The sequence below is a fragment of the Sciurus vulgaris genome (genome assembly GCF_902686455.1).
Source record: "Sciurus vulgaris genome assembly, chromosome: 7".
Classification (NCBI taxonomy): Eukaryota; Metazoa; Chordata; class Mammalia; order Rodentia; family Sciuridae; genus Sciurus; species Sciurus vulgaris.
Window position 1 is genome coordinate 143,355,857 of NC_136467.1, and position 22,477 is coordinate 143,378,333.

At 43.3% G+C, this 22,477-nt stretch overlaps 1 protein-coding gene across 1 annotated transcript in view; it reads right to left on the minus strand.

The window, feature by feature from the left end:
* Positions 1 to 3,439, minus strand: part of NEDD9 (neural precursor cell expressed, developmentally down-regulated 9) — a 177,121-nt gene extending 173,682 nt beyond the window's left edge. The window contains exon 1 of the mRNA XM_079147908.1: positions 3,294 to 3,439. The gene's annotated coding sequence lies outside the window, so the exon portion shown is untranslated. The remainder of the gene's footprint in view (positions 1 to 3,293) is intronic.
* Between the last annotated feature and the right edge of the window lie 19,038 nt (positions 3,440 to 22,477).

A 22,477-nucleotide genomic window follows, 5' to 3' on the forward strand; every position in this document is an offset into this window, starting at 1 on the left:
CCTCTCTGGGGCATTTGATATAAATGAGATCATGTGACATGTTGTGACTGGCTTCTTTCACTTTTATACCTGTTTTCCAGGTTCGTCCATGTCATGGCAGGTCTCAGTACTTTATTCCTTATGACGGATGAGTGATATTTCATTATATGGATATTCTGCTATTTGTTGATCCATTCATCTGTTGATGGACATTTAAGCCATTTCTATTTGGGGGCTATTATAAATAGTGCACCTATGAAAATGGAGGTGCATACACTTGAATCCCTGTCTTCAATTCTTTTGGATATATATGTGTGTCTTGGTATCCATGAGGAACTGGCTCCAGGACCCAAACACGTGGATGCTCAGGTCTCTTATATAAATGACATAGTATTTGCATAGAATCCTGTGCACATCTTCCTGTATGCTTTGTCATCTCTAGATTACTTACAACACCTAACCCAATGCAAACGCCAGGTAAATAGTTGTTCTACTGCATTGTTTAGGAAACAATAAGGAGAAAAAAGTTTGTACATGTTTAGCGTGGATGCAATTTCCCCCTCAATGATCAAATCCTCAGGTGCAAAACCAGCAGATGGAATTGCTAGATTGTATGTTAATTCTGTGTCTAACTTTTTGATGAGCCATCTTAGACTTCTTGGGGAGTTCATTTCCCTCTGCCTCTATTGAAATGTTAGCATGTTTTGCGTTCAGTCCCAGGCCACTCCCTTTTTTCCCACTTGAAATCTCTGTTCCAAAGCCTATCATCCATACCCATGGCTTGAATTACCACGAACATGCCACAGGTCTGCACCAACTGACAAGTTGACTCTAGACCAGTTTGTCAACTGCCTGGCTGACATCTGTCCTCGGATGTCTACCAGACCCTCCGAAATCACTCATCCAGAGCTGGTCACCAGCTTTGTCGGTCTCCGATGGGCAGGCAGCACTGCCATCTGTTTGGACACCCCATTGGGAAACTGGGGGCCATCTTTGACTCCCTCCTCATTCTTTTTTCCTGTCCACCACTAAGTCCTGTTTACTTTCCTTCTAGATGACCCTTCAGTTTGTCCACATCTGTCTCTACCACCCTCATCCTTGTACACCCATGGCTACCTCACTTGAAGGAGCTGCATCAAACTTCTTCTGGTCTCCCTAAGAGATGGTTCCCTCTGATCCTTCCTCTGCACCATAGTAAAAAGGATTCCTTACAAATGCAGATCAGATCACAACATACCTAGCATCTCCATGATGAGAACGCTTAGCGGCTCAATGCCAGCTCACACTTCCCCTCTCTAGGCTACCTTAAGTCACTCTCCTCTTCACTCTGGCTGCATGCCTAACTTTTCCAGATGATGTCCCACCTCAGAGCTCAGTAGGCCTGTGCCCTGTGCCTGGAACTCCAGCCAGCCCATTGCCTCACGAACCCTTCAGCCCTTTGGGTTCTAATCTCCATCTTCTTTATGGAATCTCCTGACTCCAAGACACAGTCAGAGGTTCCCACTATGTATTCTGGTCCTTATCGCATTTATGTAATTATCAGTGGTGTTCAGAACCCGACACCCCCACATATGACCACAGGAAGCCAAAGTACGCCACCCCAAAATATACCTCTATCACTGGTTATTTTGAAAAACCACAGACACAGAAGCAGAAGCTCTAAAAGTTGCTTGTCTGGAGGGGAAATATACATCTGTCAAAGGAGTTGCCATTTGTAAGCTTTCTCTCTCTCTCTCTCTCTCTCTCTCTCTCTCTCTCTCTCCACCAGAAGGAGGATGGCTAAATGAACAGATTCCAGATCAAATGGAGAAGGCACCATGTCAATCTGCCTCAAGACCTTCCCCCTCCCCTACCAGGCTTCTCTGGCCATCTAGGCATAACCAGGTCTTTCCCTTCACCATCCCATAATTTGCCTCCACCAGCCTCTAGATTCATGGATTCCCTAATTCCTCTCTGCAGTTCAGGATATTGTATAAGCCGCAATGATCTGGGCACCTCCTTGAATTCCATGATTTTAGTACATATGTAATTAAATGGGTTTGCTCTGATTCATGTCTTACGTCAATTTCATTCATAGACCAGTTGGTCAAAGAACCTAGAAGGGTAAAAAAAGAAATTTTCCTCCTCTGTATTTATTAAGGTCTGCTTCTCCTTTGGACTGTAACCCTTTGGGCACAGGGCAAGGCCAGTTTTTTCCCTCTTCTGTAGTTCTGCCTAACAAAGTGAGTACTCTCTAGAGTACTCACTAGAGAGTTGAGTACTCTCTAGAGAGTTGTTAAGTGGATCAACTCATTAACGAGAAATGGCGGAGCTCTAATTCCAAACTGATTTCACAACCTTCCCTTTCCATGGTACCACATTTCCCCATCCTTGGAATGGGTGTGTCCTTGAAAACAACCGAGCTTGGAAGGAAACAGATGTGAGGAGGAAAACCATTTGGCTAGGTCCCAGAATCCTGCCACTCAGTTCTGGGTGGGAAACCAACTTCTGGAGGGGAAGAAGGGGCGTCCCCCCGCAGGAGGTGGAAAGATCAGAGCACCACCCTCACACGCCTTGCTAGCGCAGGGACAGGCTGCTCAGCCATCTCCATGTAGCTTGATGCCATCTTAGGACCCTTGCAGAATGGCTTTCCCCTTTATGTGTTCTCCATTTGGAAGTCATTTTGGCAAGGAGAAAAACTTCCTCAAATCCTTTCTGGAAGAAGCAATTGAATGAATGAAAGGACGAATGAGTTAAATGAATAAATCAATAGAAAGAAAAGTAAGCAGCTCTGAGGTTGGCCCTGTGTGGAGGCAGAGCACAGTTTGATTGGTCCCCAGCCCCTCCGAGGTGATGCTGGTGACGGATGGAGCTGGCCCGACACACAGCCCCATTCTCAGTCACCATTTCTTGCCCTCAGAAGCCATCCCCCAGGAGGCTGAAAACAAGGTGGATGTAAATGACTACAATCCACACTCTGAAGTACTGAAATAGTGTAGGAAAATAAAAGCTTAGCTCCTGGCCTTAAGGTCTCTGAGGACAGCAGGAAGAGAGGAGGAGCCAGGTACCTCCACACCAGGAAGCATCTACCCAGATGATTTCAAAAGTAGAAATGGGGCTTAAGATGTACGAAGGCCACAGCCTCCAGGTCAACGCAAAGAAGAACAGGGGTCACTCATTCCTCCTTCAGGGCACGTCGAGCCCTCCCAGCCCCAGCTAAGGGTGTCAGGAGTGGGGGACAGTGCCCCATGTCTGACATCAACTCAGGAAGTAGGAGTCTGAGCAAGCGGCACCCCTGCCCGCACCCCAGGCTCCAGCGAGGGGCTGAGACTCACCCAAGGGTGCACCACTGCCGATGGATCCTGCAGGGCCCTGGCCTTCCTGCCCTCTCAGGGCTGGGCGGTCAGGGAGGAGGTGACCGCTATTCCCTCTGCATGCTTAGGCTTCTCTTTCTCGCTGCAGCACCCAGACTTGCTTCTATAGGCAGCTGTAAGCTTCTCTCTGCTGGGCAACCACACACGTAGGATGTGATGGCGTGAGGGGGGTTTCCTTCCGGTTGCTGTGAAGTGAGGTTGTCTCGGTTCATTTCCTCTCTGGGCCTCTTCTTTTTTTCCTCTCTCAAAACTTCAGATGGGCTGAGGACACTTTGTAGTGTGGGGACAGGTAAGAAATCTAGTTCTTAGGGGACCCATTTGCTTTTATTAGATCTTTAAATTAGCTTGACAATGAAGTTCTGTGGGACTTCTTTTTCTCAGTGGTATAAACTTTCTAGGCTGCATTAAGGCAAATTACGGGCAATTTAAAAGTCAACTGAATTGGGATTTTGTGTTTTTTTGGGCTCAATTTGTTCTAGAAGTTTCCACTGTAAACTGATGTGAAACATTCTCTCATATGACAAGTATATATTGAACTTATCTACTAGAATAGGCTCCATGCTAAGGACTACATACCCAAACAGAGAATCTCCCTGGGGTTGTAGCTCAGTGTATCTAGCATGTGCAAGGTCCTGGGTTCAAATCCTAGGACTAGAAAAAAACAAAACCAAGCACATGAAGAATCTCCTATTTAAAATGTTGTATAGAAGATTAGATTTGTGTGTGTGGAAGGGAATTTTAAAGTCACCCAGCACCAACCTTTTGACCTCTTCTGTGCTTTTGAGTGGTGAACAAGTCCACTCTCAGAACATTTCCTTCTTTTTGTGGCTCAGAGTTCCTCATCTGTGAAATGGGAACAACCAGAGGAGTGTTGTGAGAACTAAATGAATTAGTGTCTGGCACAAATAAAAAGAGCACTAAATAAGCGTTTGCTATTATCATCAATGGCAAATTCGTATTACTATCAGTGGAGGCCCTTGTTTTTTTCCCTACCCTTCCTCATTTTCCACTCCTTGCTGGTGACTAGAAAGTGACTTGGCAACATAGCAGGTTGAGAACAAAAAGAAAGAGGGTTTGAAAGACAAATGATCCCAAAATAACCCAGAGGTGCTGGCTGCTCCTGCTTCAGCTCCTGCTTGCTCTATCGTCAATTCCAGGAAGGGGCTGCCTTGGTCCTGCCTACCTGGGTCCTGTCCATCACACTCAGCTCATGGTGGATGCTAAATTCTTGTGACTTCTCCTCCTCCTCCTTCTCCTCTTCCTCCTTCTTCTTCTTTGTGGCACTGGGGATCAAATCCAGAGCCTTGCACAGGCTAAGCAGGCACTCTATCATGGAGCTACATCCCAAGATCCTATTTGGTTATTTTGTTTTAATTTTGTAAGACTTGGCTAAAATTCAGATTTATATAATTTATCTTAAATGTTTGAGCTGGCAAGAATCTTGCTAAAGAATATTCCACCCATAAAAAGATGCTTCTTTGAGCAAATAAAGAAATAATACTTGGCTCAAGACCTGTGCGGTTGGGACTTATCAATATACCAATAACAAGAACATCCGTACCAATGGTCAGACATGTCCGTCTCTCATAGGAAACTTCCAGTATACATCAAGGCACTGTGTCCTATTTCTCACTTCCTCTTCCTCTCACAAAACCACTCTAGAGTACATGCCATGTGTCAGGAGCTCTTCCAGATCCCAGGTAGAAGTATTCTGTTCCCAAATTTTTATTTTATATTGCAGACTCATCTTAATACATTGATGAGGGAGAGGAAAAATCCAGTTTCATATCAAAATATCCCTCTATGTATTTCCTGTTATACATTTATCTATATGCCATTATTTTCTTCATCAGGCATTTATGCTTGGTATATGATTTAAATGTATAAATTTTAGTAAATATAATCTATGATTTCATGGCATACCGTACCATGGGTATTGATACCCATTAGATTGCCTCTGTAAGTCAACGACCCCAGATAGGCCTGGAAAGCTCAGCTCAGTTTCTTTTTATGTAAAGTTCTTGTGTCTTACAATTTGATTCTCCTTAACTCTCTTCTTCCTGCTTCCTGGTTTCTTTTCCCACTTTGAGCTGTCTGAATCTCTCACTGTTGAATTTTTCAGAATGAGGCTAGAACAGTGTTTTAAGTCAAACTAAGGAACTAAGACTCTGACCAAAAACGGATCAGTTATTTTAGAAAGACAAGTGAAATGTTTTTCTATTTGGAAAGATATAAGGTTTCTATGTCCATTTTCTTATTTATAATCTTAGGTATGTCTTCTTCTCCTTTGATATCTTTTCTTCCTTCCTTCCATTCTTCCTTCTTTCCTTCCTTCCTCCATTCCTTCCTTCCTTTCTCTATTTGACTTGTGACAGGTTAGGTTGCATGTCAAAACTTTGACAAACCCCAGATGGTTCTGACAAAAACCAAGCAGCTGTAATTGCTAATCACTGTATCCAATGAGGACAGCATTTCCATTCCCATTTTCATTTGGACAGTCTCCTTGACTGCTTTAATTAGCTTCTTCATGCCATCTCAGTGAGCTGGAATCTCTGCTTGCACCACAAAATGGTTTATAACTACCTGTTAAGCAGTAGCCAAACCCCCAGCGACTGCTTTGAATTTGCCACGATGTTTGGTCTAAGGTGTGCCTGCTGCGTGGAGCAGAGGAGAAGGGGCAGGAGAAGGAGAAGTAGGGAAATTTAAGGTTAAAAGTTTGAAGTCCATGGCCAAGGTGTATGTGTGTTTATGATTCCATTCGGTTGACTCATTTCCTTCCATGATTGAAGCCAGTGTTAGCCATGGGGAATCAGCTGCCCACTAAGGAATTTAAATGAGTATGCTCAAGAGTTGATTTGGCAAGTTTTAAGAGCAAAATTCCCCAGCATTTTAAAGCCTGCCTCATTCCTGCTTGGGAATACAGTGGGTCTTGTGATTTTCATTTTTAGATGAGGAGATCAGAACTCAAAGAAAGATCTCGTCTGATTGTTCATTTGGTAACTATGTGACCCTGTGAACTCCCTTGAGCTTTCCCGGGCATTTCTGATATAGCATTTGATAAGATACAGACACTCCCTCAAGCAACTCATTTCATGAGGAGATAACCTAGGAAGAAAACTGTTCCCGTTAATGGGTTCACTCCCGATTTACAAGCACTTATTTAACAGGCACTGTGATAAATGAAAAAAAAAAAAAAAAACGGAGGTGTAGGTTAGGGGAATGAGAATCCACTTCTTCCTAAGAAAGGTTACAGTGTACAACTGTCAGGATTGGGATGTGTCACCTGGAATTCATGTTTCGGAAACTTAATCCCTAAATTCCTGTTAACGGTATTTGGGGGCAGAGCCTCTGGGAGGTAGTTAGGATTAGATGAGGTCATGAGGGTAGGCCCCATGATGTCATTAGTGGCTTTACATGAAGAAGAGAGACCCAGACTAACACTCTTGCTCTGCCTTATCATGTGATCCCCTCCGCCATGTTATGAAGCAGCAAAAAAAGTCTTCACAGAAGCCAGACTTTCCAGCCTCCAGATCTGAGCCTAATAAACTTCTATTTTTCATAAAATACTTGATGTCAACTGTGTGTGTGTGCTTTTTTTTTTTTTTTTTTTTTTTTACACAGCAGTTGAAAATGGACTACAACTAATAGGCACGGCAGAATGAATCTCCTCCACCTTTCTCTTCTGTTCTCTTACCACCCACAATCCTCTGTTCCCCTCTTCTGTAACACAGCATCTTGGTCATTTGCCACTTCTGGTCTCCCAGTCCATCAGCAGAACCCTGGAGTCCCTGGGCCTCACATTGCCAGACCCATGACCAACTATTTTGGCAGCACATGGAGTGTTGGTTTCCTCGTTCTTGTTCTGGATGTTGACCTTGCCCATTTGCTGCCTTGCGTAGAGGATCAATCCACCTCCTTTTATTCTCCAGAGCTACTCAGACTCACGGGGGAAAGTGAACTAAGGCCTATTTGTTCCCTTGCAAACTGTCCTCCAAAGACCTCAACTGAGGCCCTTTTGCTGTTAAGAATCTTCTTCCTTATCTCTCAGTGACTACCTGTCAGAACTTCCAGAGCATCCTTCCCAAACTTTTCTGTCTCCAGAAGTTCTGGCTCAGCCCTCACCTCCTAAGCCTAGGCGTGGATAAGCACTGCTGACTCAGCTCTTTGAGGATCCCTCGTGGTCCCCGCAGGATTTCACTCTTCCTGATACCCTGTTCCCATCCTCTGCTCGTTCTTCAGTCCTTTGAATTATAGCTTCAACCATTACCACTGAGCTCATAATGGTAATAATAGCTACCATTTTTTAAAATGTGCATCATTAACCTTTAGAAAGATGAAAAAACTTTCCATTCTTCTAACTTACAGAACAGCGCTTTGAAAAAACACGATCACCTAGAAGAGTGAAAGGAAGGAAGCCAGCTTTTAAGAGACAACTGGTGATGGCAAATTTAAGATTCCGTTGAAGGGGAGCATTCTTTATACGCTGGCATCTGGCGAGGACAGATTTCTGCATATTCTATTCACCTCTCCCTCTTTTTGGTTGATTGCTTTTTAAGAACATCAACATTTATTTAACACAATAAAAAAAGCAGTGGGATATGAACATTTGTGCTTAAATCATAACAAGTAGTCTTTAACACATTACGATGCTCATTGAATAACCCACACACAATGAACATAATCCCATTTGCACTCCAGTTAAGTACTGGATTAAAAACCTGCTCATTAATGTGCATATCCATTCCAATGAAGGGTAAGCCTATTACTTCAAAATACCAGGCTGGGGAGATAGCTCAGTTGGTAGAGTGCTTGCCTTGCAAGCACGAGGCCCTGGGTTTGATCCCCAGTACCACACACAAAAAAAAAAAAAAAAAAAAAAAAGAGACAAAATACCTACACTTTTTAAAAAAAATAAAATCACCCACTTTTTTTTTAACTGGATGATAACCATCTTTAATTTCCCAAAAATATGATTGGGAGAATCTTGTTACTATTGATTTTTGTATGATTTTCAAAATCTAAAATAATAAATGTGTCTTGTCAAAAATTGACATTGCAGGTAAAGCTTATTTAACTACCTACTGATCATCCGCCCTGATTTTGGTTCCCTTCCCTGTTTTTCCCACAGTGAACCCTGTTTTGGGGTATATTCTATCAAGACAGTCTCTTGGCATCAATAGAAATGTACGCAACCGCTGTCAAGTTGCAGTCGTGCGCATGCGCAGTCTTGCCCTGGGGGGTGCATGTGCACAGAGCAATCGCCTGCGACCATTACGCTCGATTTCAGCGGGAACTGTATAAACTGCCGTTCTGCTTTCACATGAAACAGTAACTTGAAAACAACATCTGATTCATGAGAACATAAAAAACAAAACTGCATTACTGCTTCCAGCGGTGGAAAAGGTTAGACGACTCCTCAGTGTACTTGATTTTGCTCAAGTGTTTTCTGAATACTCAGAAATGTGGCTTTACATCCAGCTGGTTTACCTCGGAGTAGAGATACCCAGATCAAACACCAAAGGCCCATCAGCATTTGAAAAAGTGATTGTCTGGCTTTCCCTTTTTTGCCTCCGTGACCTGAAAACTCAAGTCGAATCCAGCCTCTCCTTGGATACAGTGGCCCTGACCATCACAGGGAGGGACCACCAGGTGCTGTGATCCTTTGTGTCCACACTGGCTGATCAGTTACCTCTCCTTTTCTTAGCCATTTGCCTCCCTCTGACTCCTACCGCAGTTCCACATCGAGGGGTTAGTTCTTCCTAAATTGAGGTTTTTTTTTTTTTCTTTTTACTGATCCCCAGGAGTTGAAGCCATTGCAATGTCCGTTTATTCCCTTCAGTTTTTATGTAATGATTTGACTCTAGATAGTAGCAATTTAAAACTGAAATAAAACTCCTCTGTTTTCAGCTTAACTTTTCCTATCATATGATAGAAGCCTGGGGTCTACATTTTCATGGGGGCCCTGACTCATTCCTTGGTTCCATTTACCTTTCTAACTTTACCTTCTTTTCTTCCTTTCATATCCAAGTGACCTAAAAGAGCAGTGAACACTCAGTGCCTCCACTTCTACAGCTTCCAGGCCCCCTTTCCTCGCTGCATTTCTTCTGCCCTGGTATCTGGCTCCTGTCCACAGCTCTCCACTGACATTGTCCTTGGTAATGTCATTCTCATAATGGAGATGTTGGAGCCTGCAGATGTGGTGGTGCACACCTATAATCCCAGCTGTTCAGGAGGCTGAGGCAGGAGAATTGCAAGTTCAAGGCCAGCCTCGGCAATTTAGTGAGACCCTGACTCAAAATAAAGAATAAAAAGACTGGGGATGGAGCTCAGTAGCAGAGCCCTGGGTTCCATCCCAGGTACCACAATCAGTCATTCAATCAATACAAGTTGATCACTTCTCTCATACCCCTCCTTTCTTCCTTGGAGGATACCGTTCAACCTTGGGGCACCTCCCCCTTATTCAATGCACCTTCTCCACTATTGCTACTCAAGTCTCACAGACCTCACATGTTTTTACTCTGCTGTGGTCTCTGGGTGAGCCAGCCCATTTAGATTAGGGGCAAACCTTCTCTTTGTGCACGCTCCCATTTACATTAGTACCGTATACTTAGTCTTTCATTGCCCCCAAATATTGCAAAACTTCTCCCAACACTGCTCTTAAATCCAACCAGTCACCAATTTCTCTTTATAAGAAGCATTAAATCTCAAATCCTGTTGATTCATTTATTTTCTACTGTGCATGTCCCCTGCCACTACCTGAGTTCAGATGTTCATTGCTTGGATTGTTAAGATTCCTAACTGTGACAATCCTCTTCTAACCTCTAATGCTTAAAGGGGCACATGGCAGGGACACAGACGTTTATGTTCTTCCAAAATTCCCATTCTGAAATCTAACCTCCAGTGGGATCATGGTATGAGGTGGGACCTCAGGGAGGTGACCAGGTCATGAGGGCTCTACTCTCAGAATTGGAATTAGCGTCCTTATAAAAGAGATCTGAAGGAAGTTATTTGCCTCTCCCACCACGTGACTACACAGTAGGAAGGCACCGTCCATGAGGACACTGAATCTGTCAGCCCCCTGACCTTTGACTTTCCTCCAGAACTGTGAGTCACTGTGAGCATTTATCATGTAAAAACACAATGGCGTTTCTTCTTCCCCTGAACTTCAAGGCACTGAGAGCAAGGAAGTGTGGCTTATTCCTTCTGGGGACCAAACTAAACATTTCATGAAGTGGTCTTTGGAGTCCCTATGAGGTTGGTTAATATAGACTCCAAGGTCTCATCTGTGAACTGCTGAATCCTTATTTATCTGGGGAGTGGAATATTTCTAAATCTCCTCTTCTCTCCTCTCCTCTCCTCTTCTCTTTCTTCCTCCTCCTCCTCCTCCTCCTCCTCCTCCTCCTCCTCTTCTTCTTCTTCTTCTTCTTCTTCTCTCTCTCTCTCTCTCTCTCTCTTTCTCTCTCCTGCAGTACTAGGGTAGAACCCAGAGTCTCACACATGCTAAGCAAGGACTCTACCACTGAGCAACCCTCCCAGCCCTAGATAATGTTACATAATACATCCAGAATGTCCAACAAACATTTGATGACTAGCAAAACGATGAAAACTACTGAGATCTCTAATCTTGCTCTATTTCCTTCTTTCCTTCATTCATTCCTTTTGGGTGCAGTTTAGCTGGGGACAGGCCCAGGGTTTTGGCTCAGCATACGTCAAAGTAACCTAATGGGAAACAGCTTAGCATTATTCTCTAACCAAGTCATGCAAAGTACCTATTGTCCTGTCCAAATGCCCAAATTACATTTGGGGTCATTCAGAGTCCAGAAGATGGTTGGCTGTGATAAGTACTAAGACATTCTTGCTCAAGTGGGAACTGGTATTTGCGAGCATATTCTGCATTATTAACTCACCAAAGCCAAGTTCTTAAGTTGAAGTGGCTCACAAGTGTCTTCTAATGAGCTAAATAAACTCTTCCACTTACAGTGTGGGTAACTCTCCTATCAGTTAACAACCATCTCTTGTTGACGTTGGGTGGACTGCAAATGTGCCTTGAAAGATTTTAGCCGTTAAGTGAGGTTGATAAACCATTGCGAAGACTGGCAAGCTTTATGTTGGTCACAAGGTCTCTTAAAGGTCCTTTTTAATATCTTTAAGTTTTGAACTTTATCAACATAATCTTGAGATCTGTTCTAAAGCATCACACAAAACCTAACTAAAACTTTACTAGGTATGCACTCCCTGAAAGCTCTCAGGAGCACACAAATTACATATACTATAAAAAAAATTGGATTTATTTTACCAAAGAAGGAAGTGCTTTTAAAGGTACATATAGATTCAGCAGTCCCACTTCTGGGTATATATCCTAAGGACATAATATCATTATCTTGTATTCCTGCACTCATGGCAATATTGCCTACAATTGCTAAAATATGGAATCTCCCTAAATGTCCATCGACAGATGAATGGATAGAGAAAATGTAGTTTAGATACACAATGGATACTATTCAGACTGAAAGGAGAAGGAGATTCTTCCATTTGGGACAACGTGGATGGACATGGAGGACATTATGCTAAATAAAATGAGGTGCTTTCTTACTTAAATGTAGAGTCTAAAACCATGGAACTTACAGATGCAGAGAGAAGGGTGATCACCAGGGGCTGGATGGTAGGGAAATGGGGAGACGGAAAGATGTTGGTCAAAGAGCAGAAAGTTGCAGTTAGGGAGAATAAATGATAAGCATTTAAGGTGAGAGATGTATCCATCAGTTTGACTAGACCATTCCAGACTTTACACATTTACCAAAACATCATCATGTATTCCCATGATCATGTATGACTATAAATTGTCAGAAAATAAGAGAAAAAAAAAGGTGCATATAACAGAAGTCTATGCTGATACCATATATAGGTAAATGCAAATGTATATACCCAAGAGGCAAAAAAGAAAGACAGCAGGAGTGATGTGAAATTACTCTTTGTGGCTCTTTGTAGAGTAGTTGAGGACTTGGTATAGCTTCCAAGAGGCAAGACACAGACTGGTAACTAAGCCACCTCCCAGATGGTTCATATGATGCCTCTGTGGGGCATGGCATTAGAAGTCATCTCTTCTATTTTAGTGGACATTATTTCTTTTCTAATACTTCCATATTTCATACCTGAACAACACATACTCATTGTTTACACTAGAAAAACAGTAATAAAAGTGATGTAACTCATGGCACATTGGAATTCTTGTGGACACTTTCCTATGAATATGAGCTGTGATCTAGTGTAGTGTTTTAGTGTTCAACTGCTGCTATGTCAAATTATTACAAAAACAACAGTTTCAAACAACACCAGTGTATCCTCTGACAGTTCTACTGGCCAGGAGTCCAACACTGTCTAACTGAGCTTAATTAGGAGGTCCGCAGGGCTGTGTTCCTCTTCTCTGGGTTGGGGAGGATCGTCTCCCTGTCTTCTGGCACTGGAGGCTGCCCACATTCCCTGGTCCACAGTCCCCTTCTTTTGTCTTCAAAGCCAGCAACTTTGCCTCTGTTCATGCTTTCCCACCCGCATCTCCCCTTTACTCTAACTGGGAAGAGTTCTTTCTTATTTTAAGGACTCATGTAACTAGACTTGACCTCACATCCATAAAGTCCCCTTTGTCACCTAAGGCACATAGTCCTGCAAATCAGGAAAAGGACATGTTGGGGTCATTATCTCCCTATCTCATATGGAAACCAAACAGCTAATGTCCATAGAAGTTAAGTGACTTACCCACGGTCACAAAGCTGGTAAATCTTGGATCTATTTGCAAGCACTTTTGGATTATAAGCTCTGAATCAATGAGATTTTTGACTAATGAAAATGTATGATAAAAAGGAAGTAAGGAAGAACTGCAAAGAACTCAGATGGACTTAGAATGGATCCTTCCAGAGATGGGGACTTTATTCTTGGTCTGCGGACACCATGATCTTGTGTATCTCTCAATAGCAGGCATCCGTGGCAGCAGACAAGACCACTGACTGTTCCTTCTGCCACTTGTGACACTTTTCATATCCTTACCAGCTTTTCCCAACGTCTCTCTTTTACTACTTGACATGACTCATGGCTTCCATCTCCTCCCTCTCCCTTAGTGTCTTGACTAATGGGCACTGTTGCCTCTCTGTGGGTCACCTTCAAGCTTCCTAAAGGAAAATGTCCTTGGCATAGTCTGTGGTGGCTACAGGGCACTGGACATTCCTGTCATGTAGAAATAACCCATCAGGTTATCTCACTAGTCAGTCAGCTTATGGATGGCTATCGTCCATCAGCCAGGATCACGGGATCAAACATAACCATCTGCTTGTAAGGAACAGAGAAGTAGCTATACTTATGTCAGTTGAAACGGACTTCAGATTAAAAACCATAAAAGGAGATACAGAAGTTCATCATCTAATGAGAAAGGGGTCAACTCAACAAGAGGCTATAACAATCATAAATATATATCCACCCAAGATCAGGGCACCTAAACAGAAACATCAAATATTAGCAGGTCTAAAGGAAGAGATGGACTGTGATAGAACAGCAGGACAGTTCGGCACCCCCGTTACAGCAAGGACTGGTCACCCAGATCACCCATACCGTAGACAAGCATCCTATTGAACTGCACTCAGAACAAGGGGATGAATTGTGTAGATCTGCGCATGAGAGGTCTGCTTCCCCTGGAGCAGGGCTGTGAGCAAGGACTTTCTTCCCAACATGTTCCTGCATGGGCTGAAGAGGTACCTTAGCTGGGTTGCACAACCAGAATGATCTAGCTGAGTGAAGGAGCGGAGAGAATGACCCAGAGCTAATACTGAATATGGGCATTTTGGAAACAGTTTAGGTAATTGCCTTCAGTACTTCCAAGACTATTTACTGGTCTTTAACGAAGAGGCCACACAGGCTTATGAAAGTTCTAAAATTATATCATTTTTATCAGCAACCAGGACCTCAAGTTACCCCCACAAACCACATAGAATTTCGCAACAAGGCTTTGGAAAGAGCTCTATGCTCCCAAATCGTGCTCTCATTGGTTCCTGCAGCTGCATTTGCTCTGACCAGGGAGTTGGCACGGGGAGGACGTGGTCTCATTAACTGAGAAAGAATGAATGTCAACAAGTTTCAGAAGAAAACTCCCTGGGGGACCCTGATCTCTGCCCCTACCATGCCCACCTTCCTCGGGAAAGAATATTGCCGTAAACATTTCATCTGGTATTTCCCACAAAAATGTGTGCTGTGGTCACAGCTCAGAGATGTCAACCCAAATCTCAAACAGCCCCTCCTGATTGAGAATACATTCTGGGCTGTTTATAGTTTGAACTTTGGTAACCAGGGACAAAACCTGATTTTAATTTTAATTAATTATGTGGGGGGAGGGGCAATGGACATCTGAGAGAGTCACAGTACATAATGTCCCTGGTGGCACAGTGTCACAGTGTTGAGCAGTACTGGATATATGTTCAGGGATTTTCCACTGTGGTATGCAACTTTTTCTCCTGGTTTTTTTTTTTTTTTTTAATTAATTAATTTTGTGGTTCTAGGGTCTTGTGCCTGCTAGGCAAGTGCTATACCACCGGGTGCTCTCTGCCTCCAAACCCCCATTAGGCTTTTATAGAGAATTCCGATGGTGTGTTATCGTCCGGACCTCCTATACTTTGTAATAATTAGTGGAATTTATTCATTTTTTATTTTGATATATGCAGCAGCCTTCCTGTAATCAAAGTATATTTTCTGAGCATTTATCACTGTAAGAAGTAAGAATAAAGTGTGATTAAAAACATATAGTATGGCATGTAAGTTAGATATTCTGACTCCAAATAATGTAAAAATAACACTTATAAAGGATTGAATAATAGACAGAGAGGGGACATGATCTCAGAGAGCAGCAAGGAGAGGTCAGGGGAGATCGTGTGGGTAATGTTAGGGTTTAACTGCTTTCAGTGGAATGGGATTCATGTCACTGAGTGATGTGATCTGACGGATGCTTTTAGAGGTCATTGCAATAATCAAGGTCAGAGAGGGTGAAGATCTGGGTCAGGGTGATAGCAGTGGAATAGCAAAAAATGGAGGAATGTAAACATTCATCGTGTGATCAACAGGGTCTTCTGCTGGGTTTGAGAAGTAAGAGAAAGAAATCAAGATTGAGTGCAAAGAATTTTTTTTGTCCTTTTCAGAGTTGAAGAAGACCAAACAGGAGCTGGTGGGGAATGGAACACAGAATTAGATTTGAAGAAGGAGGTTGAATGTTCAAAGGTGGAGTTTGGGGAAGACGCGTGGGCTAGAGATGGGACTTTGAGAGTCATCAGTGTCTAGATGACCTTCAAGGCAGGGATGCTGGATGAGATCACCAAGAGCCCATAGTGCAGAGAAGCAGACTGAGGATTGGGCAGGTCAATATGGAGAAGGTGGGGAAAGGAGAGGAACCAGCCAAGGAAACTGGAAAGAAGTGATCTCAGGGGAAGGAGAACAACCACGAGTCATGGGAGTCTCGGAGGAGGTGAAAAATGTATCATCTGCAGACAGGAAGTGTGATGGGGCTCTGTGGTTTGAGTGTGTGCCCCAGAAGTTCATGCGTTGGAAACCTAATCCTCGAGATCACATGGTAAGGACATTGGGAGGTGGAGCCCTTGGGAGGTGAGTAGGATCAGATGACATTGTGAGGGTGGAGCCCCTATGATGGCATTAGTGGCTTTATAAGAAGAGGAAGAGAGATGTGACTAGCACACATACTCTGTCTGGCCATGTGGTGCCCTCTGCCATAACAAAACAGCAAGAAGGTCCTCATCAGATGCTGGCACCATGCTCTTGAACTTCCAAGCTTCCAGACAGAGCCAGGAGATGAATAAACATTTATTGTTTGTAAATTTCCTGGTTTCTGGTACTTTGTTATAGCAACAGAAAATGGATAATGATGGGGCTGAGTACAGAATGATAGACTGAGTCATCAGTGACCTGGACAAAGAAGTTATAGTAGCAGGGACAAGGGAGAATGGGAACAGAGGAGTTGAAGGCAGCACTGTAAACAACCCTTGTAGGAACTTTCTTGTAAATGGGAGCAGCAGAATGGAGTGCTAGCCAAAGGAGGGTATGGAGGCAAAGAAGACTTTTTTTTTTTTAAGATAAAAGATCTAATATACTCAAATAATAATTAAACTGCATGCTCTTTGCCACTTAGCTATACCCCCAGAAACTGGCATTCTATTGATGCAGCAGAAAAGGGATAGAATTATTGGAATCCTCCGGAAGAGGGGAAAGAATAGGACACAGGAAACTAGCAAGAAATGTTGACTTCAATTCAGGAGAAAGGCCAGACCTCAAGGGTGGGTGTGTGAGTTCACGTACATTCTCTCCAAACAGCGCTTTTCCCAGGAAATAAGAAACAAGTGATCAGGTACGGCTGAAGCTGTGCCAGAGGAGATGCAGGCTCAAGGAGGGAGAACGGGAGTGGACTGGCCACTTGGAGGGTGAGCAGGTGGGGGGCTGGGAAGCGTGCTAGGATCGCTGCCAGTGGACAGGGAGACCACGTGGCTACTGGGGTAACCCCACAGTCTGTCTTCTGATATCTGATCTTTCCCAAGTTCCAAGCTTAGTCTCCCCTCACCCCGGTTCAGAGAATGTCACCCCTTGCACCTAATTTCCAAAGCAGAAAGCTGGGAGTCTACCCTGATCCCTCCCTGGGCCCCATTCTGTCATTCCTACCTCCTTGGCCTCTCTTAACTTTCCTCCCAAGTTCAGAACTGCACGATTTTTCACTGGGTTGATTAACTAGACTCTCACACTGCTGTTGCTTGGACCATCTCCCGCAGCAGGTTATAAGCTTTTAGAATTCAGCTCGACAAACATTAAGGCCATGAAAATGAGGTAAATAATCAAGAATTCCTTTGTGCCTTTGAATAACTCACAACCTAGTATAAGACAGTAGTTCTCATTTTCTGAGAATGAAAATACTAGAAAAGAATCATGCTTTTTGGATGAACATTATTAGTTCAGTTTTCAACATCATCGACTTGAGTTGCCAGTGAGAGATTTAATCAAGGATGTTCAATAATTTGGCTGGTACATATTAGGTGGCTATGTGGCCTGATGTTACTCTTCTGGCAGTTATGAGGTGTGGATATGGCTCAGTGTGCATTCGATTTATCCTGGACTCTTGTTAAAATACAGAACATGATTCAGCAGGCCAAGTGCCAGGATGCATATTTTATAGTTTAACAAACTTCCAAGTGATGCTAATTAATACTGATCCACAAATTTCATCTTGAGGATAACAGGTTAGAAGACAGGCCCATTCAGAAAATTTAGTGTGCTAATTGTTATAATAACAAGGGAGCTACATCAACTTAGGTCAGGAAATGGATTAAGGCAAAGCCACGCAGATGGTTCACTCAGCAGGACAAGGAACATGTACTTGATTCTGAAAATGAAATAGGACCCTGGGAGGATTTTAACAGAGAGATGACTTGGTTTTGTGCTAAATGCGTATTGAAAGCCGACAAGGTCTCAACCACTGTTTAGGCAGCGGAGATACAGCAGAAAGTAGAGAACAAGAAAACTAAGGAGTTCAGTCCTGGAGGGGGTTGGACAGGTGATAGCAAGAAAGCAAGTGAACTAAGTAATTTTAGTTTATAGAAGCACTATAAATAAATAGTAATGTGATTGAGCACAAGGGCTTGCTCAAGTGGGAGATGATTTTTGAGCCAAGAACTAACTAGGCAATGGAGGCAGTCATATAAGAATCTGGGGAAGAACATTCTGGAAACAGGAGAGCAGAAGGCAGCAGGCAGGAATTCTTTCAGGATCAAAGTCAGTGTGATTGGAGTCTAGGGAGCAAGAAGAGAAAATGCTCATAAATCCAGCAGGGGCCAAGTCATGGAAAGGCTTTGAAAGTTGCCATGGCGTTTGCATTTCCATTTAAATGTGAGAACAAAGTTAAAAAAAAAAAAAAAAAAAACAATTAATTGCATTTTTAAAATGCAACTGAGTGAAGATAGGATGGGGAGTGTGGATTCCTGGGCATGCTCAGAACTGTTCCCCAGAAAGATGAATCTGTCAGCAGCATGAAAAATGACTGGGAGAAAAGAGAAGTTCTTTTGCAATGCTGTGATTGACAGCTAAGAGTGCACAGTGGGGAAGTCAGACTCACCCTTCACAGGAGCTACGAGGAAGTGAGACCAAGATTCAAATCATACCTAACTCTCCTGAGCCCAGCTGTGGAAAGCAGGAGCCTCTCCTTTTAATCTTGTCCATAATCCCGGAATGCTTGTAACAAAAGCCAGTTTCCCAGGTGATAATGCAGAAAGGGACATCCTGTGACATACGATTGTCAATATATAAATACTTTGGGTGATTTTCAAAGTCAAGAGAGGCTGGGATGACCAAGAATGTCTCCACCTCCCTCTTGCCAAACCCAGTGAAGATGCTTGCCAGTTTTTGAGGACCAGTATAACCCTCCCTGAGTTTTTGCATCTTTTAAAAAGATGCTGCTGAGTAGTTGACAACTCAGGTCATGAGATTTCAGGAATTTCCGGATGAATCTGCCTTTCAAAACACCAACTAGCAAGGCCAGGGTACCTTCCCTGGAAGCTCTGAAAGTCCTTGCTGCCATGGGCTGGAAACTTAGCTGTGAAAGTTAGAGCAACCCTAGAGGTGAGCACACTTTCAGCTGGAGAACCTCATTTGTATTTTCGTAAATGAGTTTCAGATCCTTCTCTGGAGAGAAGACAGTGCCTGAGAAACAATGGATGCTTGGGTCCCAGAGTCAGGGCAAAGGGCTGGGGTGGGGGAGGGGGGCAGAATGGGGAAGGGGAAAGGGGAAGAGGTGGCAGAGGCACTGTCCTTGGCTCCCTTCACACATGCACCCAGGGCCAGTCTGCAGCCTCCCACCCTCTTCCTGAGCAGAGTGCACTAAAATTGCTGAATGACAGCAAAGAAGAAAATCTGATTTCACGACTTTGCATCATCTGAACTCGATGGGATTCTGCTGTGCATCTGGATGGCTGCCTGAAAAGTATGTATTTCTTTCCAAGGGAAACTCTTTGATCTGCATTTTGGACCATTTTCCCTTGTAGCTGCTGGGCTGTGTTCAGCCATGTCCAGATCAGAGAAGGGTTTGAAGGTCCAGGGAAGCTACACGGTACAGCAGGGAGAATTGTGCACTTCACATCCAATTTCTTTTCTTTTTTTTAAATTTACTTTATTTGTTCTGTTTAGATATACATGACAGGAGAATGTATTTTGGCACCTTATACGTATAGGGAGTATGACTTATTCTCGTTAGGATCCATTCTCGTGGTCGTACATGATGTGGATTTACTGGGTCCTGTGGGAAAGATACGTCCAATTCATTCTATTGTCCTTGTTCTTCTCCTCCCCCGCTTCCCTTCATTCCCCTTTGTTGAATCCAATGGACTTCTATTCTTCCCTTGCTGTGGATTAGCATCCACATATCAGAGAGAATATTTGGCCTTTGGTTTTTTGGGATTGACTCATTTCACTTAGCACGATATCCTCCAGTTCCATCCATTTAATGGCAAACGCCATAATTATATTCTTCTTTATGGCTGAGTAATATTCAATTGTGTGTATAGACCACATTTTCTTTACCCATTCATCTGTTGAAGGATACAAAGACTTAAAATCAACATACTAACAGTAATGCAGCCACATCAACATTTATAGCAGCTCAGTTCACAATAGCCAAGCCATGGAACCAACCAAGGTGCCCTTCAACAGATCCAATTTCTTAGAGATAAGGAGATGACAGAAGTGGAAAGAGTCATCACTTATTGGGCACCAATGATGTGCTCCACTCTGCTTGGCCATCTCTCCTGTAGGTTCTCTCAGAGGCTCCTGATCTTCCTGGGGTTCTCCTTGGAATCTTTAGGGCTGTTCATGGGCCCAAAGAGTGAACACACCTTCTGCCAAGGCATGTGTGCGGGCAGGGTGATACCTAATACGTGTTGTCTTGCCACACATCCCAGGTGCTTCACCAGGATTCCCTTAGTAACACTCCCAACACCTCAAGAAATGGGATCCCCCGAATCTTCATTTTCAGTGAAAATAACTGACCCTTAGAGATGCAAAGTGATTTGTCCAGAATCAACAGTGTCATGATCAAAACCAGGCCAATGAGTCTAGAGATCACGTTGGGCCATTATGTGATATCGTCTTTTACTTTAAGAAGGCATAGAATTACACCTGCTCTGGGTAAAATTTTGCCATGAATTTGTTTGAGGTCTTTGGGTTCCTCAATGTTTGCTGCTTTTTCTTCCTCTTTAAAAGCATTTTTAATTTTTAAGTGCCTTAAAAGCATTTTTTTCTCTTTTAAAAGCTGGGTGCAGTGGCACGTACCTGTTATCCCAGTGGCTGGGGAAGCTGAGACAAGGGGATCTCGTGTTCAAAGCCAGCCTCAGCAACAGTGAGGCGCTAAGCAACTCAGTGAGACCCTGTCTCTAAATAAAATACAAAAAAGGGCTGGGGATGTGGCTCAGTGGTCGAGTGCCCCTAGTTCAATCCCTGGTACCAAAAAAACAAAACAAAACAAAAAAAAGCATTAAGTAACTTCAGTGAAAACTGGGTAGGTCTCATCCCTTTTTATCCTTTTCCTTCCTCTTCCTTTCTCACTTTTCTAACACCACTTTGTCCCAAGTCTCCCAGATTTCCTGAATCGACACTCTCCCTGCCTGCTTGGAGCCATTTGGACCCATTTGGGACCTCCCTATTCCATTTTTTTCTAGTGGGTGATCATCATATCTAGCCCTGCATATGCCAGCCAGGAAACCCGTGGCTCAGTGGCCCCTTATTTCAGATAGAAAGGCGACTCCACACAACGTGGAATGTTGCACTCAGGTTGTCAAAATGTGAAGCTTCTCCCCACCAATATCTAGTTCTCCAGGGGACACTAACAAGGTGTCCTCTAGCTCAACTCAATCTGGATGCTATCTACCTGGAGAGAGCATCAGGTCCCACAGGTTAAGGGGCCAGCCCCACTGGACAGCCCCCACATCAGATGCCAGTTAACAGCTCCAGGTTGCAGATTGAGCTTCTGATCAAATGAGCCATAAATCACGGCTCCCATAACTCCTTTCTTGGGTTTGATTTACTGTCCAGAGCAGCTCACAGAACTTAGGGACACTTTACTTACATTCACTGACTTATGAGAAAGGATATTACAAAGGATGCATGGGAACAGCCAGAGGGAAGAGATGCTCAGAGCAAGGCCTAGGAAGAGACCCAGAACTTCCATGCCCCTTCCAGCACGCCTCCTCCAGGAACTCTAATATGTTCAGCAGCCAGAAGGCTCTCCAAACCCTATCCCTTTGAGTTTTCATGGAGACCTCATTATGTAGGAATAACTGATTAAAACATTGGCCATTGACAATCAACTCAACCTTCATTCTCTCTCCCCTTCACAGAGGTTGGGAATGTGGCTCAAAGTCCAAACCCTATAATCATGCCTTGGTCTTTCTGGTGATCAATCCCATCCTGAAGCTACCTAAAGACTCCTGATCACCACCAAATCATTAGCATGCAAAAATCGCTCTCCATGGCTCCAGAGAGTCCAAGGATTTTAGGAGCTGTGTGACAAGAACCAGAGCCAGAGACCAAATATATATATTTCTCATTGTATCACAGTATCACCCTCATTTTTCTTGGCCATCAACCTTGGGTCATTCCAAACACATAAGATTAGGGGCAGCAGTAAGAACAGGAAGTAGTTGATGGTCAAGTTCACGGTCTGCTAATGAACTCAGGTTGTCCCTTTGCCAATATTTATTTTGCACCTGATATCTGCCAGGAATAGAGATATGGAAAGAAAAAGCAGGTACTTTCTGTATAGATTAAAACAAACAAACAAAAACAAAACCTATAAATTCCTTTTATTTTTCTTGTCTTTGTGGACTTTATATTCTAATGAAGGAGACAGAAAAAAAAAAGTTGTAAATTTCCAAAGGTAAGAATCTCTTTTATTTTCTTTATGTCTCTGATATTGAACTCGCTTTTTCACACAAGGTGAACACAAATATTTGTGAAATAAAAGGGTGAACTTATATTTTGACAGACAAGTCAGGCAAATAGGGAGCTATACTAAAATGGGATCACCTTTTATTCAGTAAATATTGGTTGAGAACCTACTAAGTGAAAGG